Source organism: Triturus cristatus, chromosome 1_1, assembly GCF_964204655.1.
Source record: "Triturus cristatus chromosome 1_1, aTriCri1.1, whole genome shotgun sequence".
Taxonomy (NCBI): domain Eukaryota; kingdom Metazoa; phylum Chordata; class Amphibia; order Caudata; family Salamandridae; genus Triturus; species Triturus cristatus.
This window is the reverse complement of record NC_140579.1, coordinates 1107337968-1107350467: the sequence shown is the minus strand read 5'-3', so window position 1 is coordinate 1107350467 and position 12500 is coordinate 1107337968. Positions and strand designations below refer to the sequence as shown.

General features: G+C 59.6%; 1 non-coding gene and 1 pseudogene across 1 annotated transcript; both read left to right on the top strand.

The window, feature by feature from the left end:
* Positions 1 to 11644: 11644 nt before the first annotated feature.
* Positions 11645 to 11798, top strand: LOC146871677 (5.8S ribosomal RNA). Its single transcript, XR_014959910.1, has one exon. It is a non-coding gene; the product is annotated as a 5.8S ribosomal RNA (ribosomal RNA).
* A 475-nt stretch (positions 11799 to 12273) lies between these two features.
* The window catches only part of LOC146871676 (28S ribosomal RNA), a 2210-nt pseudogene continuing 1983 nt past the window's right edge, over positions 12274 to 12500 (top strand).

The window sequence follows — 12500 nt, the reverse complement described above, 5'->3', positions numbered from 1 at the left end:
CTCTCCCCGGCCTGGCTAGGGTTCTGAAGCTGGGACCGGGCCGGGGCTCGTGCTCCGTCCGGCAGGCCCCTGGGTGCGGGAGCCCCACGTCCTGCAAGCCAGCCGAGGGTCCGGGCGCTGGAGACAGGGGTCCACCGGGGCCCGGGGAGGCTCTCCCCGGCCTGGCTGCTTTCAGAAGCAGGGACCGGGCTGGTGAGCAGGGGTGGCTGGCTTTATCTGCTATGCTGGCGGAGTGGAATTTTCCGCCTACCCCTATACGACCATGTGGTGCGGGAGCACCCGTCCTGCGGCCTGGTAAGGGTCCGGGTGCCCGTGACGGGGTCCATCGGGCCAAGGGCGGCTCCCCAGACCTGGCTGGGATCAGAAGCAGGGACCGGGCCAGGTGGGTGTGTGGCTGGCTATGTCTTTTCCTTGCTTAAGTAGGAGTTTGGCAGCTAGGGCTGGGCGGAATTTTCGCAATGCTACTTCGCGGAAGTTTGAAACAAATTGTGGAAAACGAGCGCACAACCTGAGGGACCGTGTGCCCGGGACTGGGGTCCCTCATGCTTGGGCAGGCTCCCCGACCTCCCCGGCCTGGCTGCGTTGAGAAGCAGGGACCGGCCCCGGGCCTCCTGATTTTTGGTCAGGGCCTGGGATCCCATGTCCTGCGGCCTGCCAAGTGTCCATCTGCCCGGGACAAGAGACCCTGGTGCAGAGCCCCGGAGCCCTACCGCTATGGCTCGGTGTGGGCAGCTGGGAGTCCTTTCGGACCCGGCCATCTGGTCGCACCTTTCCCTCGGCCATCTAGTCGCACGCAATGCTTTCCAACGGGGCGACCAGATGGCCGGGCCATCCTGGAAGTGCCGATGAGGGCTCATTTGACTGCCGGATCCCAGTCAGGGCTCCAGGAGGTAGGGCGCATCCGTGCCTAGATCCCCTCTGTCACTCGGAGCGCGAGGGTTACAAGAAAGGTGGGTAGCCTTCTTCCGGATTAGTAGGGGCAGGGTATGCCGGGACACCCTGTTGGACTTGGCCCTTCTGGCAGGTTCACCCCTGAACATTTTGCTTTTACTGGTGACCTGGTGGTAGTGATTTTTAGTTTCTGCGCACTTTCCCTGTGTCCCAGAGTACAGTGCGTGCGCACTCTGAGTGTATGTGGTGAGATAGGCCTGCCCTCCCATAGGAATGCATGGGGAATGTATGTGCCCCTGGTAGTTCCTGATGCGTGGGGTGTGCAGGGTTGAGTCTGGTATGTGCGGACTCGTGTGATGAAATGCTGCGCGATGATGTGTGCGGCGTGCATGTACCTAGTATGGAAGTGCCACTTCTAGAAGTGGGCACTTCTGTGTGCAGTGTGAAATGTGTGCCTTGTCTGGTGATTGGCTGACTGAGGTCATGTGATGGGCTAGGGAATCCCCAGAGTCAGGAGGAGTTACCCAGTGGTGAATAGGGAGATCAGCAGCTAGATGGGTGGGAGGAGTACACCTGGGTCCTGAATAGGGCTGGGTTTTCCCCACACAATGCTGGCTCCGCCCCCTGTGGTGCTACTGATGACCCTAGCCTGCCCTGTGAATAGGGAGAGGGACTGAGCAAAACAAAGTGCTCAAGAACCAGTTGCATCTGGTTCGCCCCTCCCCTGCACCTTGAGACAAAGGTGTTCTGGGTAGAAGAAGGGGCTGTGACCCCATGAAAAGTGTTCTCTTCCCGGATCCTGCCTGAGGGGGGCTGCTGCTGCTGCTGGACCAGAGGACCGCCACTTGGACTACCTCCCTGCCTGGAGGCCCAGTGAGCTGGCTCTGGGTCCAGCCTTGCCCCCCCCACCCCTGCCTTGCTGTATGCAGGGGAGAACCTTGCTGGACTTTTTATATTCTCCCCCAAGCGCTGGGAGCGCTTTATTTCTCCCCTAAAGCGCCTGGAAGTGCTTTTTATTTCACTTATAGCGCTAGGAGTGCTTTGTTTGTGGCCAGCAGCGCGGAGCTGCAATTATTGGCGAGGGAACCCCGACGTAGGGATTCCCTGCTATTTTGCCATGTTAACGCGGGTGCCCACCCGCTTACTTCCTGGTTGCCGTTGGCGGGTGCCCACCCCACTTATTTGTTGTTATCTCACGGCGGGTGCCCACCCCGCCGTATATTCCTTGTTACGAGGGAGCCTACCCCTCTTATTGCCGAAATTAAGAATCAACGCCGCGGCCGGGCTCTCCGGAAGTCAGGCAGCGGAGGACGGGACAGGGGCGTGGCCCAAACAGGAAGCAGCCGGGAGCCTACCCCGCGCTCCTGTGCGGAAAGAGGAAGCCACGTTGTGATCAAGGGAAGCGGACGGGAGCCTACCCCATGCTTCCCCGAAGGGAGGAGATCGAGCGAGTCTACAAGCAGCAGCGTCGCTGCTGCCCTGCAGGAGGACTACCGGCCACTTCAAGAGAAGCGGAGACGACGCGGGAGTCCCCCGAAAGCAGCCCGGTAAGTGAGAAGGGCTGGGGGACTCCGTGCGTGTGCTGTGGGTGCCGGTCCCAGACCGGCCTCCTCCTCGAGCGACCCCTGCCTGATAGGCGGGGTCACTCCGACACGCTGCATTGTTTGTCCCGAGCCCCGTGAGGCTCCAATGTAGAGGGGGCATTATTTGCACAGAGCGCGAGTACGCTCCAACGTCGGGGGCAATATTTTAATAGAGCCCTGACAGGCTCCAACGATGAGGCCAGCATTATTTGCACCGAGCCAGAGAGGCTCCAGCAGGGGCATTTCTTTGGTGTTAGAGCCCAGAGGGGCTCAGGGGGCCACGAGTGTTGGGTATTCAGAGCCCTGGAAGGCTCCAACGTTGGCCCCAGCATCATTGTTTTACAGCTGCCCAGCACTTCGTGGGCAGCTGCTCCGTTTAGGCCCCTGACTCTGCTGGACAGGGCGTCCTAGCCCCCACAAGGCCAGTTGGCCTAGGGACTGCCACAGGTGGTGGCTAATGTGAGTTTTCGCGCTATTGTTCCTAAACCTGCACCTCTGAATGTGTTTTTATGCGTCATGTGCCTTGTGTTTACACCTCTGAATGTGTTTTTATGCGTCATGTGTAATGTGCTTATACCCCTACAGGTATTGTGATACTTAGGTGGTTGTTTTCTCCTAGTACAGGTGGTGCTAGTGAGGTCCTGGTTCCCTGCGTGACATTTTCCTAAGGTGGTTAGGGTTGCGTAGGTGGTACTTACCTGTTACCAGTGGTTACTGGTTGTGCGCTACATGCTCTAATTGGTGCTACAGTGCTTGTATGTGCTATGTCCTAGAAGTGTTATTCCTATGTTCTAAGTACTAAGTTCTAAAAGTGCTAATTCCTGACAGTGGTCCATGTGGCCCTGTCCCCTGTACATATAATCCCTTGTAAAATTCTGCCCAGTGCCAGTTGGCATAGTGTAAATTGTGTGAATATTATCTAATGTGTTTTGGTATAATACAAAGGCTATTTTTATATAATACCTTGTGTGGAGTTTCCTTTGTGGTGGGCCTTGGGTATTGTTGCTGGGTGCGCGCCCAAACGCTTTACACATCGCCTCCGGGATAAGCCTGACTGCTCGTGCCAAGCTACCAAGGGGGTGAGCAGGGGTTATCTTTGGCGTGTAACTCCTCAGCCCTGACTAGAGTGGTGGTTTCTGCCTGGCTTTGGCGCAAGCCCTAGCCAACCAGAAATCCCATTTCTAACATTGGTGGCAGTAGTGGGATTTGGACTTGCGTTTGCGCTCTACCGCAGCGGCAGCTGGCTGCACCACAAAACTCTGCATTTAGATAATCACATGGTATAGCGATTATTGTTCTAAGGATGTTTTTAAATGTCATTTCTTTGGAAATGTGTTTCTTGTGCACTGTGAGTTAGGTGTCCCTAGCTCGGGAGTGTAGACCATCCCCCTAAGTGCATTGTGTTTTCTGGATTCACCAGAGGGTGGGATCCAGTGGTGGCAGCATAATAGTGTCCAGTACATTTGTTCCCCGCCCTGCACCCAGAGTTGGTACCTGTGTCACTTGTGGTCAGGTTGAGGAATCAGGGGTGGTAGAAACTGCTTTACCAGTCCGAGGGGAGGGTTGTGTGTGGATGAATGGTGTGTGGCACTAGGCAAGTGAGTGTGAGTTCTCTGGGATAGAGAGCTTGCTGAATCCTTTGTGAATTGTGTACTCCTGTGTTAAGCTCAGACCCCTAGGTTCCCTGTGTAATCTTTTAACCAAAACGTCCGCCAGAATGGAGCCTGCTTTTGATCTCAGTGATCTAGCCTGGTACAGTATGCAGGAGTTGGAAAGGTTCTGTAGAGAGAGAGACATAGGGGTGGATGAGTCAGACACTCAGTCCAAACTTAGAAGCAACCTGATCCAATGACAAAAGGGTCAATGGGATCTTGAGCGCAGTACGGAAAAGGCCCGGGCCTCACACCTGGAGGGTGGTGGGTCTGTGGGGAGCCCTGAAGATTCAGAAGAGGAGGAAGAAGATGACAGTACCTGGACGCCAGTAGAGAGTGAAGACCCCATAGGTAGGGAGTCCCTTGCTGGGTCCAGCGTAGGAGGCAGCGCCTCATCCCTTTCCCTGTCCCCAGAGGAGTGGGTAGATAGGAGGGAAGAAAGGGAGCATCAGCTGGCCATGGAGAAGTTCAGGATAGAGCTTGTCAAGCTGGAGACGAGAGGGTCTTAGCTCAGAAGCAGATGGCTGAGGCTGAGAGGGCCTTTGCCAGAGAGAAATTAGCTCTGGAGGGTAAGTTGTCCCCTGAGCGCAGTGGTAGTTTTCTGGATTCCCCAGGGAGGGTTGAGTCCAGTGGTGGCAGCTATATAGATTTCAGTGTAGGAAATCCCAGTCCCAAATCCCCCAGTCTGGTACCTGTTTCCCAGGAAGAGAAGTTAAGGTTGAAATTCAGGGGCAGTAGGAAACTGTCTCACCAGTCTTGGGAGGAGTTTGTGGATGAATGTGAGAATGCACTGTTTGATTGGATAAGAGTTCACACAGGGTCTGATTTTGATAAACTGTGTGATCTGGTTCTCAAAGAACACCTGCTCAGTTGTTGTGTGCCGGGGTTGCGCCAACACCTGTTGGGGTGTGGATTGTCTGGGCCATTTGAGCTTGCGGATGAAGCAGAGCGCTGGGAAAGTGCTAGAGGTTCTCTAGAGTCATTAGGGAGTGACTCCAAAAGTAGTGGTTCAGAAATCTTCCAGCCCAGCATGGTGGAAGAGGTTCAGTGTAGCCCAGCTAGGTCCCAGGATAGCGAGGAGGGTGTAGGGGCTTACTGGCTTGCTCAGTGGAGCGGGAGTAAGTGGGTGACCGAGGGTCCCCAGACGCACGAAACCCTGCCTCAGGACTTGGATGGTTTCATGAGGGAACACCAAGTTGGGGACCTAGGCTGTCCAGTTAATCCACTTGAGGAAGATCTCTTAGTGAGTAGAGGACCTGGAGTGCCTGTAAACAGGGCTCCTGTGGTTCTAGAGTCTGGCAGTGCCGCTCCGGTAGGGAGGGTACAGGAGTCCAGCATGAGGAGTGATTGGGGGATGAGCTCCCCAGTGGGAAGAGCCAGTGGGTCAGGGACTACCCAGTTGGGCTAGGATCCCGTGTAGTGACCATAGTGACACCACTTCTGTTCTGGGGGATCTCTGCGCACTGTCAGGTGGACAGGGGACGGGAGATCCGCGCCAGACAGACAGTCACACGACGTATGTGTCGTTTGTTAGCCTCAGGGGGATGGAGTGTAAATCCCCAGAAGTCCTGGAGTGCCAGGCGATTATTCCACCAAAGGTTCTAGGCCGGAGGTTGGAAGGCCAGGTTCGGGATCAGCCTGACCTGAAGGGTGGGACATCTGTAAGCAGCGTCCCGACCGGTTCTTCTTCCAGAGGTACCACCCCAGTTGGTAGGGAGCAGGGCTCTGGAAGGTGGTGCAGAAGGTGGGAGAGCCCACCTCTGACCCCGGTGCAACCTGAGCGGTTAAACCCTGGGTTGGAATGGCGTTCTAGGTGTACCCCTCGCCAGAGGAGGAGGAACCCTAGGAGAAGAGGTAGGGGGAGGAGAGCCTTCCCTGAGACTCCTGGTCCGCCTGAGGTTGTAGACCCTAGGCTGGAGAACCAGTGGCAGTCTAGTCCTGTCTTGCAGACAGGAAGAGTGGAGAATGGCCGCTATGTGCCAGGGGTTACTACCCCCCACTCTGTGATTAGGCAAGGACCGGTGGCACCTGGGTGGCCTAGGAACTGGTCTTGGCCGCGGACAGCTTGGGAGTACCAGTGGGGTAGACCAGTTGGTCCGGACAGTGGTTTTAGAAGGAATCCCATGGGTTCACCGTGGCGTAGAACAGGAGGGTGTCCCTGCAGTTGCGGGCCCGCGTCCATGTTCTATCGCCCCAGGCAGGGAAGTCCATCACGGTGGTGATTGGTCTGCCCTGCGTTTTGGCTGGAAGAGGGTTGTGTTGGACTTGGCCCTTCTGGCAGGTTCACCCCTGAACTTTTTGCTTTTACTGGTGACCTGGTGGTAGTGATTTTTGGTTTCTGCGCACTTTCCCTGTGTCCCAGAGTAAAGTGCGTGCGCACTCTGAGTGCATGTGGTGAGATAGGCCTGCCCTCCCATAGGAATGCATGGGGAATGTATGTGCCCCTGGTAATTCCTGATGCGTGGGGTGTGCAGGGTCGAGTCTGGTATGTGCGGACTCGTGTGATGAAATGCTGCGCGATGATGTGTGCGGCGTGCATGTACCTAGTATGGAAGTGCCACTTCTAGAAGTGGGCACTTCTGTGTGCAGTGTGAAATGTGTGCCTTGTCTGGTGATTGGCTGACTGAGGTCATGTGATGGGCTAGGGAATCCCCAGAGTCAGGAGGAGTCACCCAGTGGTGAATAGGGAGATCAGCAGCTAGATGGGTGGGAGGAGTACACCTGTATCCTGAATAGGGCTGGGTTTTCCCCACACAATGCTGGCTCCGCCCCCTGTGGTGCGACTGATGACCCTAGCCTGCCCTGTGAATAGGGAGAGGGGCTGAGCAAAACAAAGTGCTCAAGAACCAGTTGCATCTGGTTCGCCCCTCACCTGCACCTTGAGACAAAGGTGTTCTGGGTATAAGAAGGGGCTGTGACCCCATGAAAAGTGTTCTCTTCCCGGATCCTGCCTGAGGGGGGCTGCTGCTGCTGCTGGACCAGAGGACCGCCACTTGGATTACCTCCCTGCCTGGAGGCCCAGTGAGCTGGCTCTGGGTCCAGCCTTGCCCCCCCCACCCCTGCCTTGCTGTATGCAGGGGAGAACCTTGCTGGACTTTTTATATTCTCCCCCAAGCGCTAGGAGCGCTTTATTTCTCCCCTAAAGCGCCTGGAAGCGCTTTTTATTTCACTTATAGCGCTAGGAGCGCTTTGTTTGTGGCCAGCAGCGCGGAGCTGCAATTATTAGCGAGGGAACCCCGACGTAGGGATTCCCTGCTATTTTGCCATGTTAACGCGGGTGCCTACCCCGCTTACTTCCTGGTTGCCGTTGGCGGGTTCCCACCCCACTTGTTTGTTGTTATCTCACGGCGGGTGCCCACCCCGCGGTATATTCCTTGTTACGAGGGAGCCTACCCCTCTTATTGCCGAAATTAAGAATCACCGCCGCGGCCGGGCTCTCCGGAAGTCAGGCAGCGGAGGACGGGACAGGGGCGTGGCCCAAACAGGAAGCAGCCGGGAGCCTACCCCGCGCTCCTGTGCGGAAAGAGGAAGCCGCGTTGTGATCAAGGGAAGCGGACGGGAGCCTACCCCGTGCTTCCCCGAAGGGAGGAGATCGAGCGAGTCTACAAGCAGCAGCGTCGCTGCTGCCCTGCAGGAGGACTACCGGCCACTTCAAGAGAAGCGGAGACGACGCGGGAGTCCCCCGAAAGCAGCCCGGTAAGTGAGAAGGGCTGGGGGACTCCGTGCGTGTGCTGTGGGTGCCGGTCCCAGACCGGCCTCCTCCTTGAGCGACCCCCGCCTGATAGGCGGGGTCGCTCCGACACGCTGCATTGTTTGTCCCGAGCCCCGTGAGGCTCCAATGTAGAGGGGGCATTATTTGCACAGAGCGCGAGTACGCTCCAACGTCGGGGGCAATATTTTAATAGAGCCCTGACAGGCTCCAACGACGGGGCCAGCATTATTTGCACCGAGCCAGAGAGGCTCCAGCGGGGGCATTTCTTTGGTGTTAGAGCCCAGAGGGGCTCAGGGGGCTACGAGTGTTGGGTATTCAGAGCCCTGGAAGGCTCCAACGTTGGCCCCAGCATCATTGTTTTACAGCTGCCCAGTACTTCGTGGGCAACTGCTCCGTTTAGGCCCCTGACTCTGCTGGACAGGGTGTCCTAGCCCCCACAAGGCCAGTTGGCCTAGGGACTGCCACAGGTGGTGGCTAATGTGAGTTTTCGCGCTATTGTTCCTAAACCTGCACCTCTGAATGTGTTTTTATGCGTCATGTGCCTTGTGTTTACACCTCTGAATGTGTTTTTATGCGTCATGTGTAATGTGCTTATACCCCTACAGGTATTGTGATACTTAGGTGGTTGTTTTCTCCTAGTACAGGTGGTGCTAGTGAGGTCCTGGTTCCCTGCGTGACATTTTCCTAAGGTGGTTAGGGTTGCGTAGGTGGTACTTACCTGTTACCAGTGGTTACTGGTTGTGCGCTACATGCTCTAATTGGTGCTACAGTGCTTGTATGTGCTATGTCCTAGAAGTGTTATTCCTATGTTCTAAGTACTATGTTCTAAAAGTGCTAATTCCTGACAGTGGTCCATGTGGCCCTGTCCCCTGTACATATAATCCCTTGTAAAATTCTGCCCAGTGCCAGTTGGCACAGTGTAAATTGTGTGAATATTATCTAATGTGTTTTGGTATAATACAAAGGCTATTTTTATATAATACCTTGTGTGGAGTTTCCTTTGTGGTGGGCCTTGGGTGTTGTTGCTGGGTGCGCGCGCAAACGCTTTACACATCGCCTCCGGGATAAGCCTGACTGCTCGTGCCAAGCTACCAAGCGGGTGAGCAGGGGTTATCTTTGGCGTGTAACTCCCCAGCCCTGACTAGAGTGGTGGTTTCTGCCTGGCTTTGGCGCAAGCCCTAGCCAACCAGAAATCCCATTTCTAACACACCCCTCCTGGGGATGGCGGTTCTCAGGCGGGGACCAGATGGGCCAAGCCCGGACGACACTTCCCCGGGGCGTCCGGTGCTCCCTCCTCCAGCCTGCGGCGAGGCAAAGTGCCCGGGACGGGCTCCATGGGTCCCCCGGGCGTCTGGGCCCCGGGAGCTCCGCCGGGCCTCCCATGCCTGAGGCCCAGCGTGGGTTCTACGAGCCCCCCCTGAGGCCTGCAGCTCTGAAGCCCTGGAACCCTGGAGCCCTGGAGCCCCGGAGCCCTGCAGCCCTGGAGCCCTGCAGCCCCGGAGCCCTGCAGCCCTGCAGCCCCGGAGCCCTGCAGCCCCGGAGCCCTGCAGCCCCGGAGCCCTGCAGCCCTGGAGCCCTGCAGCCCTGGAGCCCTGCAGCCCCGGAGCCCTGCAGCCCTGGAGCCCTGCAGGCCCGGAGCCCTGCAGCCCTGGAGCCCTGGAGACCTGCAGCCCCAGAGCCCTGCAGCCTGGAGCCCTGCAGGCCCGGAGCCCTACAGCCCCGGAGCCCTGCAGCCCTGGAGCCCTGCAGCCCCGGAGCCCTGCAGCCCTGGAGCCCTGCAGCCCCAGAGCCCTGCAGCCCCAGAGCCCTGCAGCCACGGAGCCCTGCGTGGCTAGGCGGGAACCCTAGCGCGAAGGTTCGGGGTTGGACAGATGGGAGTCCTTTCAGTCCCGGCCATCTGGTTGCACCTCTCCCCTCAGCCATCTGGTCGCGCGCAATGCTTTCCAATGGGGTGACCAGATGGCCGGGCCGGCCTGGAAGTCCCGATGAGGGTCCATTCACCTCCCGGATCCCAGCCAGGGCTCCAGGTGAGCAGGCGCGTCCACGCCTAGGGTCCCCTCCGTCACCCGGAGCGTGCGGGTTACAAGAAAGGACGGTAGCCTTCCTCCGGATTAGTAGGGGCAGGGTATGCCGGAACACCCCTCCGGGGCCAGCAGTTCCTTGCCGGGGACCAGATGGGCTACGCCCGGGCAACATCCTCCCAGGCCTCCGGGGCTTCCCTCCACCGGCCCGCGGCGTGGCAAAGTGCCCAGGGACGGGCTCCACGGGTCCCGGGCAGTCCTCCCGCGGGTGCCTGGGCCCCCGGGCCCCGAGAGCTCCAGTGGTCCTCCCCGTGCCTGAGGCCCAGCCAGGGTCCCCCGAGCCCACCCAGGGAAGCCGAGTCCCCCCGAGCCCTTGGCAGGTGGGTGGGCAGGTGGGAGCCCTACCGCTATGGCTCAGGCAGATGGGAGTCCTTTCAGGTGCCGGCCATCCGGTCGCTCCTTTCCCCTCGGCCATCTGGTCGCGTGCAATGCTTTCCAATGGTGCGACCAGATGACCGGGCCGGCCTGGAAGTCCCGATGAGGGTCCATTCACCTCCCGGATCCCAGCCAGTAAGTGCGGGTCATAAACTCGCGTTGATTAAGTCCCTGCCCTTTGTACACACTGCCCGTCGCTACTACCGATTGGATGGTTTAGTGAGGTCCTCGGATCGGCCCCGCGGGGGTCGGCAACGGCACTGGCGGAGCGCTGAGAAGACGATCAAACTTGACTATCTAGAGGAAGTAAAAAAGTCGTAACAAGGTTTCCGTAGGTGAACCTGCGGAAGGATCATTAACGGCGGAGCGGCCCGAGCGACCGACGGCGCCAGCCCGAAGCCCTCGGCCCGCCTCCTGCGAGCACGCACCGTAGGCAGAGGGCCCGGCCCTGCCCTGGCGCGCCCCAGCCGGTGGAGCGGTCTCGGCCTGCATGGGGCGCTGGGGTTTAGGACCGGGACTTCAGTGGGCCCCTTTTCCCCCGGGGAAGGCCCGTCCGACACGCGAGGGACAGGGGACGGGGGGCGGCCCCCACCCCCTGTCCCTCTCCGAGACGGAACCCAAGCTCACCCGGCACGGAACCGAATGGCAGTGCAGCATCCCTTGGCTGGCACCACCCCTTCCTCGAAAAAAAGCCCTGGCGCTGGCTGGGCCCTCCAGGCGTCCCGAGACCCGGCCCGATCTGACCGGGTCTCGGGCATCCGAGGAGCGGCCCTTCTCGCGCGGCAGGGCGGCCTGGAAGAGAAGGGGCCGAGGGCCTGCGAGGGGACCCCGGCTCCTCTCGGTTGGAGGCATGCAGGATGGGGAGCCTCCTGGCTCTTCCCTTCTGGCGCCTCCAACCCAGGCGAGGGTGGTGGTGGGTCCGAACGCCAGCCTCTGCTGGCATGGCTCGGGGCCGATCCAGCGACGGACGGCTGATGTGCAGGTGGAGCGACCCTCCCTCGTTGCCAGGTACCCGGTCCGACCCGGTCCCGTGTGGCCGGGCTGAGGGGTTTGAAGACTCGCGTGGTCCCTCCCGGGTTAACCCCGGGAGGGACCGGCGGCTGCAGGGCTTCCCGCTCCTGTCGCTCCCGGAGCCCCCTCCCTCGCCCCCGGGAGGGTGGGGCAGGCTCCCGGCCCGAGCGCCTGGCAATGTTTTTCCCCCCCACGACGGTGCTGTCTGACTCCCAGAGGGGAAGCCTTGAACGGGGCGCCCGTGCCGTCTCGCCGCGCAGGCGACGGACGGACGGCGTCGCCTTCCTCCCACCTCTCCCGCGCCCGCAGGTGGGCGAACATTTTGGAAAAGTTGCCTGTGACTCTTGGCGGTGGATCACTCGGCTCGCGCGTCGATTAAGAACGCAGCTAGCTGCGAGAATTAGTGTGAATTGCAGGACACATTGATCATCGACACTTCGAACGCACCTTGCGGCCCCGGGTTCCTCCCGGGCATACGCCTGTCTGAGGGTCGCTCGATCGTCAATCGCCCCGGGGCTTTCCCGGGACGCGGCTGGGTCCGTCGCAGGGTGAGCTCCGCTTCCCCTTCGTCCCCCCACAAGGTCAGACCCCCCGATTGCCCGTTGGCAGGGTCCCTGGCCGGGTCCTTCCACGGAGGTATGCCGCCGGTGCGCCTGGCCCCCCGAGAAGGGGCCCGGTGACCGGTCCGCCCTGGGCCCGTCCCGGGGCACCTGGCTGCGTGCCGCGCGTGGCTGTCCGTGGTGTCCCACCGGCTGCCCGCGCGCACGCGCCTCGGGTGCCCTCCTCCGCAGCCGGCTTCCCGGCGAGGGCGAAACCCCTCCAGACGTGATCTGGGGAAAGAGGGCGTGTGCTGCTGGTAACGCCAGGCCAATCCCCTGCTTCAGCAGGGGGTGCCTGGCCTTCCCCCGCTCCCCCCCGAACTCTCTGGCGTTTTCTTTCCGACTACGACCTCAGATCAGATGTGGCGACCCGCTGAAATTAAGCATATTACTAAGCGGAGGAAAAGAAACTAAGCAGGATTCCCCCAGTAACGGCGAGTGAAGAGGGAAGAGCCCAGCGCCGAATCCCCGCCCGGCGGCGGGCACAGGAAATGTGGCGTACAGAAGACAGACTCCCCGGCGTCGCTCAGGAGGCCCAAGTCCTTCTGATCGAGGCTCACCCCGCGGACGGTGTTAGGCCGGTAGTGGCCCCCGGC